The sequence below is a fragment of the Quercus lobata genome, chromosome 7 (assembly GCF_001633185.2).
Source record: "Quercus lobata isolate SW786 chromosome 7, ValleyOak3.0 Primary Assembly, whole genome shotgun sequence".
Taxonomy (NCBI): Eukaryota; Viridiplantae; Streptophyta; class Magnoliopsida; order Fagales; family Fagaceae; genus Quercus; species Quercus lobata.
In genome coordinates this window covers 42,762,743-42,779,601 of record NC_044910.1, presented here as the reverse complement: position 1 = coordinate 42,779,601, position 16,859 = coordinate 42,762,743, and the positions used below count along the sequence as shown (strand labels likewise).

At 35.4% G+C, this 16,859-nt stretch overlaps 1 pseudogene; it reads right to left on the bottom strand.

Moving 5' to 3' along the window:
• Window positions 1-12,955: 12,955 nt before the first annotated feature.
• LOC115953755 lies at window positions 12,956-15,407 on the bottom strand (annotated as a pseudogene).
• Between the last annotated feature and the right edge of the window lie 1,452 nt (window positions 15,408-16,859).

Sequence of the window (16,859 nt, the reverse complement as noted above, 5' to 3'; positions counted from 1 at the left end):
ATATATATATATATATATATATATATTTGTTTGGTACTATGCCAGTGATAAATAAGCTCATTACATTTGTTTTTTTTTTTTTTTTTTTTTTTTTTTTTTTTTTTTTTTTTGAGAAAGAATAATCTCATTACATTGATTTGAGAAGAATGTAAAAGGGTTTTTTTAAGCAAGACCAAAACATAGTAGATGAAATGTAAGTTTAGTCAACGTAGTAACAAGGATTAAGGGGCTCTAAGACTTTATGATTAAGAGATATCAAACAATAGGAGTTTTTGATATATTGGATCAATAATTCAAAGAGAATGAGAGAATGGAGGTGATGTAAATCATAGGATAAGAGTATGGTGGATTAAGAGGAGAAGCACAACATGAGTATTGTATATTATAGAATGCCTGTTAAGTTAAAAGAATATATATATATATATATATATATATATATATTTTTTTTTATAAAGACGACTATAAGATCAATTATGATCTGTGATATTGAATGTTAGGTTGTGAGAAAAACAACATATTCATAAAAAAGAGTGTAGCTAAAGGAGAATGTTAAGACATATGAGTAAACATACAAAGAAAGATGAGATTTGAATAAGGGAATTTTTTTAGTTTAATTTGGTCAGTTATGGTAAATATGTTACTAAGAATAGAGAAATTGGAGATATATGTATATATATTTATATACTTGTTGGGTTGCTGAGGATTTAATTTTTAGTTGTTTTATGGAAAAACTTTACTCTGATTTAGTGCTTTTTTTTTTTAATAATTACAGTAACATTGGCCTACTAGGTTACTGAGGATTTAATTTTAGTCCTTTGTTGGAGAAAATATACTTTGATTTAGTGATTTTAGAGATGTTAGTAATATATATACTTTTTCTCTAAAATCAGTATTGTTTAACATGAATGTAAATCATGTCATGTTCAGCTCAACAAAAACTCACCCGGGTGAACTTAATTTATGATTTTATAAACCAAACAATCAGTATTGTTTAACATTATTGTGTTAAATTTTATTTAAGAGCCATTTTGTTGACATTAGTTGGTTTGATGTGGATCAATCAAAAATTATGATATTAGATGGCATTCATTCATAGGTAATGTAAAGGTTATTAGGAAGAAATCAAATTGGTGGAATTTTATTTTATTTATTTAAAAAATTGTTTTAAACACTATAGACTTAATCATGAATAATATAAGTGATGACATGAAGTTGAGTTAAATATAACTAAGAAAATAAAGTAATTGCTTGTTATTCATTGGCTTTGGCCTTGGGAAGATTATGTTCAAGATATAGGAAATAGAAATGACTTCATTGTGTGCAACAATGTTAAGCTGTCTAGACGGGGAGATACTTGAATTGACTTTTTTTTTCTTCCTTTTTCTTAATTGGGATCTGGGTTTTCAGGTGAGGAACCCTCCCTCATCGGAATGGGCCCTGATAACTTGATAAGTAAAATTGAGTTCTCCATTAATCAAACATGCTTTATCATTGGCATAAGTTGGTTCTATTCCTTTTCACTGATCATATTCTTTCTATTGATTGGGTTAAAAAAATCATTTTGTGTATGACAATTTCGACATGAAATTTCTGTATAATCTTCTTGGGAACTTATATTTTATGTTGATCATAAAAATTATTTGGCTTCGAAGGCGTTTTTTATTCTTTTGATGGATGCTATCTAGTACTAGTGGCTTATATATTTAGTTTTCCTTGTTTGACCATGGTACTTACCTATTAATTCAAATGGGAGTTAAAATCTATTGTCAGTTGGTAGGGTTCTTTCTGAAGTATCTGTCACAGGGCAAGACAAATGATTGACCTGCAATAATTTCATCATGGTCTATAACAGGCTCTCTATATGTGGAGTAAAATGTGTGTATACGTGCACTATGGTCCATCTCCATGTTGTTTGACTGAGGAGCAGACCTCATCTTATAAACTTGTTGTTGGATTGCTAGGCCTTCACATGGATAGGATGCCAAAAATGTAGACCAAAACCATAGAACCATTGTCAATATCATTGTACTGCTTTCCCATGCGTATTTCCCTTCTCGGGTGACACCCTCACATGCAGTTTGTATTTTGGGAGGAACAATTTCAATGAGGCTAAGCTGTCATATTTATTCGATATTTATTTTTTGGGTTTTAGGGGAAGATAATAAAGTACTATTAATATATAAGTGAGGTATAGATATACATTGGAAAACATTCCTTAATTACTTCGTCTTCTTTGGCATGTTGCCGCATGACACTTGGCATATATGTGGTCCAATTAATGGAATTAAATCATGTGGCATTGTCTTATTAGTCTCATACATACATGCCTAATTGACTGATTGGTGTCACTCAATTGTTCAATGGTCTTGGATCCTACATATGTACTCAAACATTAATTGAACATTAACTATGAAAACAAATATGGAATAAAGTGAAAAGCTACATGATTCGGGAAATATGATACACATGATTTCAATGTTTACATCTTCAAAGACCAATGATATATGATATGGATAATATTCATGACACATGGGACATATTAAACTAAAATCAATGTTCATTTTGGATAGTTAGAAATATATATATATATATATATATATATATATATTTCTGAGTTAATGGAATTCGAGCGTTTGAAAATGTGTATTTCAGCACTCAATTCCTTGAGAATGGCTTCTATGTCGTCAAAAGTAACATTTTGACCTTGTACAAGTACAACATGATATTCTTATAATTTTTTTTTTTAGGGGAATCTTATAGTAATAAGTTCATTCGATCCATTTTCCTTGTTTCATTTTGTATTATTATTGAGAATATTTCTTAGGTTGTTTTTGTTTTTGTTTTCAATAATGTCTAGTACATGCTAATTGCTTATCATTCTTGTGCAGTATGGCTGCTACAAATGCTGGACAGATTAACCATGCGTAGCTTGGCCCCATTGACATGTCAGTGTTGAAGTTGTAGTCCAACCATCGATCAGAAGTTATTTGGAATGGGCAGATAAAACACAGCACTAAAGATTTAACGAATGTACATGCATTTAATTCATACAATGTACATGCACTTGCTATCATATGTTAATCCATGGTTCTGTTTTGTGCAGGATCCATGGTCCCTTACCTACCGTAGCCGTAGTGAAGAGTTCTCCAATCAAGAGCCAATGGTGGAGGACCGAGTCGTTGACATCATTAAGGCACTTGGTTTGGAGGGACTCCTCAGGACCCCGGGTAGAGAGATTGACCATGGCCTGATAACGGCCTTAGTGGAGCGATGGCGGCCCGAGACTCACACCTTCCACATGCCACATGGTAAGGTCACCAACACATTGTAGGATGTGGAGGTTCTTCTTAGGCTTCCTGTTGATGGTGACGCTATAACAGGGAGCACGCAAAAAGAATGGGAGAATGTTTGCCATGAGTACCTTGGCTTTCGACCTATAAATCAAGACCATATGCAACTTACTGGCCAGAGGATTCTCATCAAACAGCTTTTGGAGCAAGTTGCCGATCCATTGCCGCCTAATGCTGGAAAGGATCAACTGCATAAGTACGCACGATGCTACATCTTAGCGCTACTGGGGGACACAATCTTCATGGACAAATCCGATGATAGGGTGCATCTAATGTGGGTGCTGTAATTGAAAAACCTTTGTAACCCACAAAGGTACAGTTGGGGAAGTGCTTGTCTTGCATGGTTGTACCGAGAGTTATGCAGGGCAAGCGATAAGAAAGCTAGTCAGATTGGTGGATGCTTACTGTTGGTCTAGTATTGGGCGTGGGCCAGGTTTCCCTATTTGTGCTCGGCAGTTGAGCGTGGCCCACCAGTGGGTGCTTATGGTCCTCCAGTGCGTGGTCCACTATCCCTTAAGTAAGTCTCTACCTTAGTAACTTCATATACATTATGTGATCATTACCTAAGCCCACAATCATGTAACTTGAAATATAAATTTTTATTTTTATTTTAAAGGCTTCTACGAATTATTTATGTCAACATTAAAAAATTTTAAACAGAGTTTCAATATATATGATTACGTTAATATACTCTAATTTTGTGATTGTCATATGGCTTGTATGTGCTCTATTTTTATAAGGATTGTTTCTTATTCTAGTGATATTATTAATTGAGTAAATATCTATAAGATTCTCTTAGTAGTTATATGTGATTACATTATAGTTTTAATCATAATATTATCTTAGTAGGAAAGTTGTAGATATTGATCCCCTGTTCTTAATTGTAGGTGGGTGTGGGTCCCAAACAAGAAAAACAGGCCCGCCCAGGTCTTCAGGGACAGGTATAGGGAGCAAATAGCTTTAATGTTGCCAAGCCAGGTATGAAAATGCCTTTTGCGACATGTTTTGGAACAAGCTATACATTTGGTGAACTTTGAAATATAAACATAGTTGCCTAATGTGTTGCATACTTGTTTTTGGGCTGTTGTAGGTGGTGTGGCAGCCGTATGAAGCTGAATATGAGAACCTTCCGCTGTGGTGCGTTGCAGGGAGGGTAGTGTGGACGGCAATGGTGTCGCTTGTATGTTTCCACCTAGTAGAGATACATACAACGGATCGTGTCGTTCGTCAATTTGGGATGATCCAAGAAATTCCCCGCGATGTTGACATTGACACAGTGCTTCATGCCATTGATTTGAGGGGGAAGGTCGGTGTTGATTGGATGCGGAAACATGCTATGCATATCGTGGAGTGGGGTAATCGCCTTCAACGGCGTTGTGAAGCAGTGCTTGGTGATATGCCTTCACAGCATGAGTACTTCGGTTGGTTCAAAAGGGTAACTCGAAGGTTCATCGATATCCCCGGTGCTAGATTGATTCTAATGGTAACTTCTCCATGTGTTCTACGTCTTACCGTACTTGTTACTTAGTTTACCACTATTTAGAGAACTCTTCTTATGTGGTCCAATGTCTGCTTAGCATCAAACCTCCCTTTTAAATTGTTGTCTGCTTAAGATTCCTTATAGAGAATTTTGTTGATTTACCTTATAGAGAACTTTGTTCATATAAAAATCTAATTTGAGATGCTCTAAGGTCATATCTCCTATTTCAGCCTTTAGAGTTATGGTATACATTCTTCTTTCCATTTTTATTATTTTTAATTTTTTGCTCATTTGAATTTTTAATTTGCATTTTTGACAACATGATATCCGCTAGCTACATCTTTAATAGAAAAGATAATTTCAATTTAGTCCAATGTAACATTTGGTCTCCCTATAATTTGTAATTATTAGTTGCCGTATCAATTCAAAACCAACCTTTATTTTAGTATTGATTGGCTTTGTTGATTTTGGTATTGCATTACTAATATACTTGGTTTTTCCATGTGCAGATTGAAGGATATGTCTGTATGTTGACACGTCACCCAGTGGGCACGGAGGACCATAAGGACATTACTGATGTGCTAGAGGCAGTGCATGAGATTGGCCGTATACAACCTCCGAAACCTGAGGCCCCGAATGAGGAGGCAGCTACTTTGCGGCAGCACCTACTCAGAGGCCAAGCACTACTGAGAGCCCAAGCACGAGCACAGCTCCTGCCGGATGTTGCTCTCGTCCGCCTGTTGCTACCCCTCAGGTTGTCCCTACCCTCAATCCCTCTCCATCCACCCCACATCCATCCCTTAGCCCCACCATCCCTTCACCCACCTCACATCCATCCCCTAGTCCCACCATCCCTTTATCCACTCCACATGAGTCCCCTAGCCCCACCATCCCTCCACCCACCCCACATCCCTATCCTGGGTCTGACATTCGTCCACCCACCCTACGGTCATTTCCTGAGCTGTCACCTATTCCATCCTTTGACCTGGGTATTGATCCAACCCCTTCTGACATGCAACAGGACCCACCCTCCCATAGTACGTCTACTGGCCCTTCTTCAGCCATCGACCCACCCCATGTTCAGGCTAAGCAGGCTGTTGGGCTATCTGCAGCGGCAGAAGGTCGGCCAAAACGCATATCTAAAGCACCTCCTTGTGGGATAGGGGGGCACGAACATGGACAGAAAGCTGGGCCGAAGGCATCTGATGAAAGACTTGCAAGACATCCTCCTCATTATACGAGAAAGCGTAAGGTTCAAAAAAGGTAACTCAAATGATACCTTATTCCTTTAACTGGACATTTCAATCTGGTGTTGAAAAGTTCATGTTATTATTTTTGTGGCCAAAATGGTTTTAATGTACATTATTGGAACTAGGTGAATGATACAGTTGGGACATTAGCTGGAGGTAGATATTCATGTGTTTGTGAATGATACAATTGTTGCTGCTGTTATCTTGGAGGTAGATATTCATGTGTTTGTGGTTATCTATGGCTCTTTTGTTATTAAGGAATACAAGTTTAATTCCCGCTTCCTTGCTTATGCATTACTACAGCCAAGTCCTTGTGGAAATCAGTTTTTGGGTTTTCCTCTTCAAAATTGCTGGAAGTGCCAACTGGGTTTTCTTTCTCAGCATTTAAAAAAGCATCTGTTATTTGCCATATCAGCAATTTCTAGCTTATCTAACCATTGGGGCTGCTACCTATTTTCTTTGAGCACCAGCTTGTGAAGAATAAAGGTTTTGATTCCAAAAAATGGGTGATTTTTAGTGTGAATGGTAAAGTTGGAATCTTTAAGTTCAAAATATTTTCTTTATGCTTGCTGGTAGAGAAGATTTCTATCTTCAGTTTTTGATATATTGTTGGCTGCAGATCTGGTGAGTGGGCAGACCATATTACCTTACAAGCAGCAGTTGATAAGCTCTGCTATTTTTTCCTAAAGCATCATAAGCTGTAATTTTTTTATTTTTTTATTTGGTAGAAGATTTAGGTTGTATTACTATTTCATGGCTGCATTATAATTCATGCCTTTAGTGGGGGGTAGTCATATTTAGTATGGAACAAAGGTAAACTAACCCATTATGTGTCATTTGGGAGTGCCATATTGAAAAATTGTGTGACCTCTTAGAGGCTATTTCCATACTTTCATCAAAGTGTCCTTATAGATTATGGCATACACCTAGGACTGCCCTTGGTTTCATGTACTTCAACATCAGTAGGTAATAAACAGTTGCCTATTAACATGCAGTTTGCAGGAAAGATATGCCTTTTGACATCATTCAAAGATACTTGTTTTACAACCACTCCTTTCTTATCTGACATGACTGCAAGGAGGTAGTTGCATTCAAGGAGTTTCAGAAAATAATTCAGTTTCCACAGCTGAAAGTTGTCGAAGTAATCTCTGATCCCCTCTTTTAGGCCATCTCCAAAATGTGGAGGATTTGTACTATCTATCAGCTGCATGCCATAAAATCTCTCTCTCTCTCTCTCTCTCTCTCTCTCTCTCTCTCTCTCATTAAATATATCTATGTTTTGTATTTTCTTTATATTTCAATGTAGACAAAAAATACAGCAAATAATGATTGATTTCAAGGAGCTTAAAATGTTACTGGATGCTATCTAAAGTGAAGCTATATAATATTAGGTTCATAAAGTTGGTTTTTAGAGTATTCTATGATTTTTCACTAAAAAGTTCTATACTTACATGGGGTAGGATTATTATTATTTAATATAATTTATAAATTGATCTATGTATGACTCAAAACCTTGCAATAAAATTCAGACCCTACTAAATTCAGTACTAGCATTTTTAATAAAAGTATGACTATGCATATGCTTGTCTGGTTGTCAATCATAAGATTTGGTGCTAGTAATGAACTGCTTATTGTTTCTATTTCTATCTAAAGAATCTTCATGTGTTAAATAAAGGTACATGCAGCTGATCCTTTATTGTGCTTGTATGTTTTCAAAACATTCTTGTTTTTCCCTCTTCCTAGAAAGGCTCAGAATGCCAAGAGATTGAGGCATGTCACTGATGAAATTGGTGTAGAAGTCATAAGCCTCCAAATGAGGTACATTTTTATTTCACAAATTCTGCTGGATAAGACTTAACGCTACCTACCAACTCTTTGTTGTTTTTTTATATATGTCTTTTTGTGTGTATAGGTGTGTGGCACATGGCATATGTTTGTATGACTATACTGCAATCATACAATTTTCAAGGTTGAGGCATGCTTATGTGTAAAAGCTGGAAAGGGAGAAAATTGTCCTTTAAAAGGATAACAATAAATAAAAGAAGCAAGAAGATAATAGTGCCCAAGGATGGGAGTTTGAAAATTAATGACCTTATTGGAGTTTAGTAGCTCAAGAAAGCGGATGTCTATGATTGTAAGAAACATGGAGGGAAAGCTGCTACTACTTTGTAAAGGTGCTGACAGCTTGTAAGCCAATTCTTATTTTTATTCTTTTATTTTGTAAGTGGGCTTGTCCCTGTTGTCTATTGAGAGTGTTCTCAGGCTAGCAGGCCTTATGAGCACCTAGCCTTAGTTCAGGCCAAAATCTTATCAGCACTGTTTTTTAAGCTTGTCCCAATTCATACATCCTAAAATGTGAGCCCATGCGCCCCTGGCAGATGAGCTCTATTAAGCCACGCAGGCTACCCATTGCATTATCAGGTCCAGTACCAATTGCATGTAGTTTTCTGTTCCATGATTTTTTCGCATTCTAATAGGAGCAATTTAGCTTTCATAAATGCCCCAACGTACCACTTGCAGTTGTCATCAACACATGCGGCGCACAATTTCGTTTTGGTCGACCTTCGGATTACAAAATTTCTATTATCATTTGCTACGTATATTATCAATGCATGCTTCACCGCCTCTTTATTTGCAAAAGTCAACCTTTTAAAAAAATGCATCCCATCTTCCCAAGTAGAAACAAATGGTATCTGAAGACGTGAAAGATCAACTATATCTTCCCAAGTATTTGCGTAGAATGAGTCGGCAGAAGGTCTGTAGCCAGTGGTCATATTTCTGTCATGCTGGACGCCAATATCATCATCTGCATCACCTTCATCATGGTACTCCATATTTTCTTCTTCAAAATTGGGAACGACTTCATGGTCATCCACATCGTTCTCAAAGTCGCCTCGCTTAATCCTCTCTTCGTACTCATCCACATCATCAATATTTTCACCATCATTCGCAGCATGATCTTCGTCTTCCTCCTCTAAATGTGTCTCTTGAGGATAAAGGGTTTCACTAGTATTGGCAACATGATCTTGAGATGGGAGCATATAACCTCCCATTGTATACCCTCTCATTGTAGTGCATCCATCATCTAGGGTTGTAAATTGTAAAGCTGTAGTTGTTTATTGCACCACCTCAATAGTGTTGTCTGCAAGCGCCTCCAAACTTACATACAACTCAGCAGCATTTACTTGGGGCATTTTCTGGATCCTATTAAACATCATCTTTACATGTTTATCTTCTTTGATCGCCATATACCCGTAATTTATCCGTTCATGAAGGACTTCTCGTGGGTAATGATAAATAATCTTGATGTCATACCAAGCAGGGTTCAAATTCAATTCCTTCATTATTTTCCTCTTCAAATCATTCAACGTCTTCAACTTACGTTGTATCATCATGCAGTAGCATTCGATACCCTCCCCTCTAAATGGGAATCCGTCAATCCCTCCAGGATTGTCAAGGGGTCCACCGAAGTATACATTTATATTAATATTCTTCAGAGATTGTGAACCTATTAGAGAGTCAAGTATAATATGTTAGTGACAGATAACTTCGAAATCTAAAGCAATAATGATAAAGCCTAATTATGCAACACAAGATTTGTTAACTAAGTTAAAACTCTTGAAAGGAAAAACAACTCTAGGGATTCAACTACTAAAGGTTTAAGGCTTAAGGTGTTGTCAAGAATTCTAATAACTTCTTTTTTTGGATCATAGCACATAGATGAGTTTTTCTTTTTGCAAAGTTTTTTTTTTTTTTTTTTTTCTATTTTAGGTAAGCGAAAGGCTTCAAGATCTTCATTTCGTGACTGCCCTCTCTCACCAAAAAGTTGTTGTTATTGTGCCTTGTATAGGTTGTTTAGATTTTCTACAAATGAGAATTCACAACCTAAAAATTTACATAGTCAACAAGAACATTTTACTGAAGTGAAAATCTTGAAGATAATATAGTTGTGCCAATTTCAAACGGTCGCATTTCACTTATTTAAAATCCAAATTGAATCAAATTATATTCGTTTTGAAGTCCTATATGCCTACTTTTCAATGAAATAATTTTCACTGCAAAATTCATTATATATAGATGGTGAAAAAGCTATGAACAAAAAATCATCAACTTGTCATATTTTGATAGTTTTGTCATCTTTTAACAGCTTTCGAACTAGACTCAACCCTAACAAAATGATATTGATACAACACAGATTTAAACTGTTTTGGCACTAGGATTTGCCAAGATTGAATAAGAGAGAAAGAAGAAAATCCCTCTCCATATTTCTCTTCATGCATGTCTGTTCCATATTTCTATGTGGATGGACTATTAGTCGGTGGATTCGTGTATCTTTCTCTATAATATATATATATATATATATATACTTTTAAATATATATATATAGTTGTATAAATATATATTTAAATATATAAATATAAATATATATATATATTTTTTTTTATCAGGAAACAAACATAAATATTTAATACAAACAAATAATTTATCAGGAAATGTCATGACAAATTCAATGCAAGCAACACTTTCTAAAGCAGTTATATACACTAAACAACCAACTAGAGAGTGAGGAGACCCTTACCTGACATGAGGATGTGCAAATGTATTGTTGAGATTGTATGAGAGTGAGAGGGGGAGCGAGAGAGGGAGACTACAATGAATGTTGGGCTTGTATGAGAGTTAAAAGAGGAGCAACGTTTTGCTGCTGAATGTATATGAGAGTTGTATGATAGTTGAGAGAGGTTTTGTGAGAGTTTTATGAGAGTTGTTGAGAGAGGAATCAGTCAAAATATTCTCTAAATCCCGAGAGACTGGACCAGACAAAACAAGATGGGACATGACCAAACCTGATGGGAAACAGACATGACCAGCCCACATGGAGCTTCTGACCACATTTAAAAATCGAGTTTCTGAGACTCGGTTTCACTTTTAGTAAACCGAGTCTCAGAGACTCGAGTTTTAAGGGCATCTACATGGCATCCACGTCCACGTGGCGTCTAGTGGAACTCGAGTCTTTGAGACTCAAGTTCCACGTGTACTCCACGTGGAATTTTGCCAACTCAGATCATAAAAACCGAGCCTCAAAGACTCGGTTTACATGCCCAAAATCGAGTCTTTGAGACTCGAGATGTTAAAAAATAAATTACTTTCAGAACCGGACCTACTAACTAGATAGTTGTAAAATTAGGGTTAGTTACACATTTTCGCCCTATTGTACATTTATCCTAACGAAGTTCTTGTCTTTATTAAAAAAAAAAATTATTATTGTCACTATTATTAAAAAAAAAAAGTTAATGAGTATTGGTTTAGAATATATTTTTAAAAATTTTTGACTTTTCATTAGAAAAGTACAAATTAATTAGCTATTTTGACAACTTTTTATATTCCTCATAAAAATGATGTCAAATTTTTTTTAAAAATAGTTTATTAACAATTTTCTTAGGAGTAAGAGCACCTGACAACATTAACTCACTTCAGCAAGTGTTTTAGAAAAAAATTCATTGAGTTGATTTTTTTTTTTTTTTTTTTTTGGGGAATGATGGTAATCCTTCCTATCTAAAGAAAAAAAAAATGTTAAGCAGTAAATTTTGCCCGGGTTAGAAACTCGTTGACCCATTGCAAATGAGCAAGCCCCTTGGAGCTCTCCTTGGAGCTCTCCTTTATTTCTCCTCCCACTGGAGATCACATGTCTGTGACACTGTGTTTTTAGGTTTTGATGGGCTTAACCCACCTAAGATTGGGCTGAATGTGTTTTATTAATCCTATGAAAAGAGGAAAAGCTACTAGCTACTAGTTTGCTGTCATAAGCCGGCTTATACGATCTATTGGGCCTAGCTCAGGTAAACTCTTCTGGCTCTTTGTAGAAGAAAATAAATAGTAATAATAATAAAATATTGATTTCATCATTTTCCAAAAGTTTCGATTTCTTCCCTTAAAGTTTGTTTTTGTTCAAAATTTTTTTTGCAAACATTATACTTTATGTTCTTCCGTGTAAGTCCATTAGTTTATATCTCATGTAATCTAACAGAATGTTAAATGTGGTAATTTTTTAGCATTACCTAATCTCACTTGAATTAAACAATTTTTCTTTTTAAAAAGACTAGACATGTAGCATGCAATTGTTGGTCACACTCTGTGTTTCCTTATGGATCTAAAATTTCCAATTTGACTAAGAATACAAAAAACCAACGGTGAAAATAATATAACTATTTGGTAAGTGAACCACCATAGTAAATAATATGATTAGAATTTATTAAACCTCTCTCCCTGACAAAATGTTCAAGCCGTTCAAATTTTCATGGCATTGGTAGTCGAAGTTATTGAATTCCATTTTAGTAATTTATGCTTAGAAACTAGAACTAGAAATATATATATATATATATATATTTTTTTTTTTTTTTTGAAAGAAGAACTAGAAATACTTAGGGGAAAGTTCTATTAAAAGTTTAATGTAAAATATAGAGAGGGATATCATTTGATACAAAAGCTTAAGTCTAAAGAGAAATGTTATGTTCATAATCTTTTCACATTTTCACAACAAATCAAAAATAACAAGTTGTTCTTAGTTGTTATTAGGGACAAAAAAATAATTTCAATGATAAGTTCAAATTACAACTAATAACAATTTACAACTTATAATTTATTGTGAAAGTGCAAAAAATGTCATGATCGTAACGCTTAATTCCAAAGTCTAAATAAGTTTTAGCACAATTATATTATAATAACTACTTATCATTGTCAATATTATTTAATGTGAGACTTCATTAGTACATGTATACTTAACAAATTCTTTTATGAAGACACTTTACAGCAACTTGATAACAAGTACAACTGTTAATGGTAAACAATCATTACTTTCACATAAAACAATTATTTTTTCTCTATCATTCTCAGCAGCACTCATCAGTGTTTGTGGCACAAAAAATGTGTCCATTCACTTTCTTTATTTAATTTTTTTTCCTCACTCTTAAAATGAAAAAGAAATAACTTGATCAATATATTACATCATACGCATAATCAATCAGCACTACTCAACTCATGATTTTAATGATGGTTGATGCTGCTGGTGTTGGTGGTATTACTGCAAGAGGCCGCATCGGATGAGGCAATGAAATTGCCTCCACCTTCTCTTTCTCTCACCGGTACTATGTCATCTCCCCTAGAGGCCATTTCACTCGCTGCTGCCTTTGCTTCCTCTCTGAACTTCTTGTAGATATCACCTTTGTAAAATTTGCTCGTCCTAAGAACCAAAATAATAGAAATAAGGAACCCAAATAACGTTACCGCTGTGATTATAATAAAAGCTATCCTGTAACAGTGAGCCCCTGTGCATGTTAATTGCTGACCAGCCTTTCTTGTGACGCCTAAAGCTTCCATTTGCTTCAAAGCCTCCTTATCATATAAACGACCAGCCACTCTAACATTGAGAATGTAAGACCCAACTGGGCTTGCTATGGTACCAAAATTGTATAGAGTGGAATAGTCCCAAAGATCTCAGATATGATTGCAAACATTAAAGGCCATTGTGCACCAAAGCAAAACCCAATAATCACTGAAGCAAAGTAAGGAGAATTTGGGACCGCAAAGGCAATTAAGAGATGGCCAACACAACTGAAAAGAAGGACAAGTGTAAGCACTAGGGTACGAGGGAATCTGTATTTGACTAAGAAGATTTCAGAAGCAAAGCCAGACATAGCTCGTCCTAGGTAATTCCAAATGCTCACGAGTGATACAAAGGTTGTGATGCTGTGAGTTGGATAGCCTAGTGACTTACCAATCTGACCCAAGTTGTCAATTGCCGTCAATGCTCCACCGATACCACAAGTTGTGGCTATAAACAAAATTAGCATGTCGACGCTGAAAAGTGCTTGCAATATTGTGTAGTCTTCACCTCTGTCTAGTGGCCTGAATATGTTGCTCAAGCAAGAATCTGGCTTTCTTTCACTTGCTCGAGCTTCAATTGGGGGCAGTGATGGTTGCTCCAATACTTGTGGATTTTCAGATACCACCTTCACTTGTATAGGATCATTCATGGGGTGCTCCTTTCTCTTCCAAAGTTTGAATTCTTCTTTCATAACTATTGCAAGTGGGAGAAATAGCAAGGTAAGAACGACACAAGCATTTCCTACATATTCACTCCTGGTAAACTTGATCCTGTTTTGTATGATAATCAAAACCATGAGAAACCCGGCAAGGCCAAGTGAAACATAGAGGAAGTTGTAAAAAACTTTGAGCTCATTGGATCGTCGAGCTGTCTTTATAATCCGAACGGTTCAAAGTGTTAAATATTAGCATTTATACACCATGTTGAATATGCTAGTATGGATGCGGAAGTGAAAGCATAAAGTATAGAACATAGTAACACACGAGAGTTACGTGATTTAGCCTAACGGCCTACATCTACGGAGGAAACTCTAAAGGGCTACATCAATAATATATTAGAGTGTAGTACAAATCCTGTGTTACAATGAATCATAACATGTGTATATATAGTGGAATAAACCCTAGACTAATAGACTTCTAGTACAAGTAGGAGACTTGGCTTGCACACAAAGTAGAATTAGGCTTGAGCCTATGCTAATGGGCTAATATATCTCTAACACGAAGAAAGACAAAGGAAACAGCTGCGGGAAGCCAAGCAATTAGCAAAATCAGAGCCTTTGAGTTATCCCCGTAGAAAGCATGGTAGAGTTGTGTCATAATAGCACCACTTAGACCAACAAGACCCTTCAGAAGGCCTATAACACTGCCTCAGCTTTCTGGGAAGTTCATAACACAAGTGACTAAAGCTCCAGTATTTGAAAATGCCTGTGAGTTTGCACCGATGTATATATATAAACACATTTGCCATAGCTGGGGTTTGTCAATATGGCCTGTGACACTAAGCCATATCATGAGGTACCCAAACAAATTCATGATTACCCCAATTGAGAGGACCACCCATGGGGGTGAGATCTCGTTGATAAGCCCAGATAGGACTCCAACGTTTCCACCCGTGTCTTTGAAGAAGCTGATCAAGTTGAGTGATGTCTGGTCATAGCCCAGGGTTGATTTTATGTCGTTGGAGTACACGCCAAATAAGTACACTGAACCTGAGACAGACATGATTAAGAATGATGCAAAGACCATGAACCATCTACCAAGGAGCACATGCAAGCCGAAGCTCTTAATGGCTCTCCAACCCCCACCACCACCTCTGAACTCAGCCACCACCATTTTCTTTTATCTTAAAGGTTTAAGATACGCAAGCTCTAGGCTTAGACTTACTTATGAGGAGGGAGTTTAGTACATGCAATTTATAAGGGAGTCTGGTTTTGTAAATTAGACGGGTACTGTTAACCACTGCTCTCAATGCATAAGTTATATTTCCTAAACCAATGTGTTTAGAGTATTTATTAACTTTTCTTTTTAAAAAAATGTATAAAATATATTATTTTATACAGTATTAATCGAATCTTAACCTCTACCATCAAGAATTTATTGACAAAAGCCTTAAAAATAATCAAATTGATGAGTGAGAATCTGTGAGATAACTTTGGCTTGGACGGTAGGGTTTCTAAGTGAAGATAGTGTGATTCATAATTTCATATATACGTAAGATTTTAAACGTCATGGTATACAAGTGATTCTTAAAAATAAAAGATAAACGTCATGGTACAAGAAAATGACACGCACAACTCAATGACTATTATCACTTCCACTAATTTCCTTAATTAATTTATTTACTAGCATAGAAAATCAGGAAGGGGAAAATAAAGTAAAAATACATAAATAAATTAGGCCATCCACAATTCCACATGTGTGTTTGAAGCATGTTATCGTTTTGTCTGAAATAAATAGTTGCAGATTTAGGTGTTCATACTTCATAGCTCTTCAAAAACATAGCTAAGTTGTTGTACTAAAAAAGCTAACCCATAGTTCAATGACAAAAGACACAATTTTACTTCAGTTTTTTTTTTTTTTTTCCTTTGGAGGGATTGATTCTCCTAATTATAATTTAACTAAGAGTAAATTTAATTTGACTATATATATATATATATATATATATATATATTTATTTATTTATTTATTCTCTCTAACCTTCTCAATTCTCATTTCTTGTTTTCCTAACATGCTTCTGTATTATACTTGGTGGAGAGTGAAGTAAAGGGTAACGATACTAGTTTATTATGTGTTAACGTGTGTTATTGATCTAAGAGACCCAATTATATTGTAAAGCTCATGTAAGAATAACTCTAGTTTTTATAGTTCCTATATATACCTTATATTAGAGTTCAATTATGGGACTATAAGAGTTAGGATTAACTCAACAAGGGCTTTACAATATTATCGTGTCTCTTATGCTAATACACTTTAACACATATTAAACTAGTATCTTTAATAGGTATTACTAGATGAAGAATTCGGTATGCGGGCTAGAGCAGAACAAACACTCTGGCTTACTTTCTGCAGTAGGTCTTTGGATAGCTCACCTCATGATCCTCATCATCGTTGCCTAGAGATATTTAGAAAGAAAAGAGCAACACTACATTTCGACAACATTTTTTTATAACAATTATTGGTGGGCCATGTACTGGTTCTCATATAGGATTATAATTGACATCATATTTTTACCTAACATTACTAATTTATCACGTTATCAACAAGTGTGAAATTTATTGCGTCTATAAGCTTTCTCTATATGTAGGCAACAATAATATAAAAGAACATGATCTAGTGAGGATTTTGATGTTTATCAGGAAAAAACAACAAAAAAATAAAAAAGAAAAGAAAAGAGGCATT